This window comes from Elephantulus edwardii, unplaced genomic scaffold (genome assembly GCF_000299155.1).
Source record: "Elephantulus edwardii isolate Elephantulus edwardi_28Jun2011 unplaced genomic scaffold, EleEdw1.0 scaffold00017, whole genome shotgun sequence".
Lineage (NCBI taxonomy): Eukaryota > Metazoa > Chordata > Mammalia > Macroscelidea > Macroscelididae > Elephantulus > Elephantulus edwardii.
This window is the reverse complement of record NW_006399767.1, coordinates 23,133,899-23,136,844: the sequence shown is the minus strand read 5'-3', so window position 1 is coordinate 23,136,844 and position 2,946 is coordinate 23,133,899.

Below are 2,946 nucleotides of genomic sequence, written 5' to 3'. Positions count from 1 at the left end.
ACCATTATGTGCTGTCAAGTTCCCTGTGACTCATAGTGACCCTATTACTCTGAATCCTGCCCTGTCCTGAGCCAGTCTCACTGACTCTGACACACCTACCCCCATTGCCCTAGTTACTCTATCAATCCATTTCATCCAGGGTCTTCCTCTCCTGTGCTGTCCCTCCACTCTTCCAAGCATGACGTCCTTCTCCAAGGACCAGTCTCTCCTGGCCATGCCCAAAGTATATGAGACAGATCTTAAAAATTCTAGCCTTTCCAAGATAGAACTATTTGTTTTCTTGGTGATCCATGATATGTTCAAGACTCTTCTCCAGCACCACAAGTCAAAGACATCAATTCTTCTTCTGTCATCCTTAGTCATGATGCATAGCAAGTAATTGTGAAGACCATGGTCTGCAGCAGGATACCCTTAGTCTCTAGACTGACATCACTGCTTCTCAGTACTATGAAAAGTCTTGAAAACAGATTTTTCCCAGTGCAATTCGTCTTTTGATTTTCTGATTGCTGGTGCTAAGAGTGTTGATTATGGAGCCAACAAGCTGTAACTGTTAACAACCTCAATCTCTTCTCCAACTATCGTGGTGCTGCCAATTGGTCCAGTGGTGAGAATCTTTGTTTTCTTTTTTTTCAAAGTAGCTTGCCCATGGGTGTGTGTGTGTGTGTGTGTGTGTGTGTGTATTTAAATTTATACTGATTTATAAAGTTTGAATACATTGTTTTTCACACCAGATCTTTCCTATTTCCTTCACCCTCACCTACCCATCAAATTATACGACCCTATGATTAACATCCCTCATCTTCACCTCTCTGCTTCCACACTCCTCCGCTTGGATACTCATACTCATTCTACAATAATGGTTTTACATAGTATTTGTCCTTATGGGACTGAAATAGTTCACTCAGCATAATGCTCTCTAGTCTCTTGCAAGCTAAGTAGTAATTTAGAGAATCATTGCTCCTGCTTCCTGCATAGTATTTCATTGTGTGAATATACCATAATTTCCCAATCCATTCCATTGTGGTTGGACATCTGGACTATTTTCATGTTCTAGTGATGGTGAATAATGCAGCTATAAACATTGGTGTACAAATCTCCATTTGAGCCTCAGTTCTCATTTTCTTAGGGTATATTCCAAGCAGTGGAATAGCGGGGTCTTAAGGAATTTCTATGTTCAGCTTTTTTTAGGAAATGCCAAACTGCCTCCCAGAGTGATTGTTCCATTTTCCAATCCCACCAAAAATGTATAAGAGTTCCTATCTTGTCTCCACATCCTCTCCCACATTTTTTACTTGCTGTTCTGTTAAAACTTTGCCACTGCTACTGGATTGAGATGGTGGTATCTCTTTGTGGTTTTGATTTGCATCTCTCTGATTGCCAGTGATTTTGAACATTTCTTCATGTGTCTATTGGCCATTTAAATATCTTCCTCTGTGAAAGTTCCTTCCATGTCTTTTGCCCATTTTGTAATTATGTTTTCAATCAGTCTTTTTCTTGTGGAAGTCAAGGAATATTCTGTAAACTTCCTCTATGAGACTCTTTTCTGAGATGATATTACCAAATGTCAGTAGGTTTTCTTTTCACCCTATTGGAAAAAGTTTTTAATACACATGGGGATTTAATCTTTACAAGGTCCCATTCATCAGTTTTATCCTCTTCAGATTGTGCATTTCTGGCTGTATTTGACAGTCTCTTTATATAGGAAACTGGGTCTTCTGAGCTTGATCTCAATTTATGTCTTACGAACTTTATGGTTTTTTTAATGTGCTTTACTCCCAGGTCTCTGATCCACATTAACAAACTCCTAGCCAATAGAATCCAAAAACACATTTAAAAAAATCACCATGACCAAGTGGGATTCATAACAGGCATGCAAAGATAGTTCAACATAAGAAAAACAATGTAACTCACCATATTAATAAAGCAAATAACAAGAATCATATGATTTTAGCAATTGATGTAGAAAAGGCATTTGACAAAATCCAACATCCCTTCCTGATAAAGGCACTCTTCAAAATCAGAATAGAAGGTAATTTTTTTTCTCCTCAACATAATGAAAGTATTTATGCAAAACTAAGAGCCAACATCATTCTCAATGGAGAAAGACTAAAAGCATTTTTCTTTGGGACAGAGACCAGACAAAGATGCCCACTGTCACTACTTCTATTCAGAATTGTATTGGAAGATTTTGCTAGGGCAATACAACAACAAAAGGAAATAAAAGACATCCAGATCAGCAAAGAGATGGTTAAATTATTGCTACATGCAGATGATATGGTAGTGTATACAGAAAACTCCAAAGACTCAACAAGAAAACTGTTAGAGTCAGTAGGCCAATTTAGTAGTGTAGGATATAAGATCTGTATCAAAAAAATCAGTAGGATTCCTCTATAGTAACAAAGAAAACTCAGAGAAGGAAACAAAAAACCAGTATCATTTGTAATAGCCAACCACAAATTTATAAACTTGGGAGTGAAACTAACTAGAGAAAACTACAGAGCATTTCCGCAAGACACAATAAAAGACCTAAAGAAGTAGGAAAATGTGCCCTATTCATGGATAGGAAGACTCAATATTGTGAAAATGACAATCCTACCAAAAGCAATCTACATGTTCAATGCAATCTAAATATAAATACCAAATTTATTTTTCAAGGAGATCAAAACGGAGATTGTCAAGTTTATTTGGAGAGGCAAGAGACCCCAAATAAGCAAAACACTTCTGAGAAACAAAAATGAAGTGGGAGGCATAGTACTCCCTGATTCAAAACCTATTACACACCCATCAACAAATGAATGGCTAGAGAAGCTGTGGTATATTCGCACGATGGAATACTATGCTGCATCGTAAAACAAGGAACTCATGCAATATTATTCAAAATGGTTGACTCTGAAGAACATTATGCTGAGTGAAATATCCCAGTCACAAAAGGACAAATATTGCATG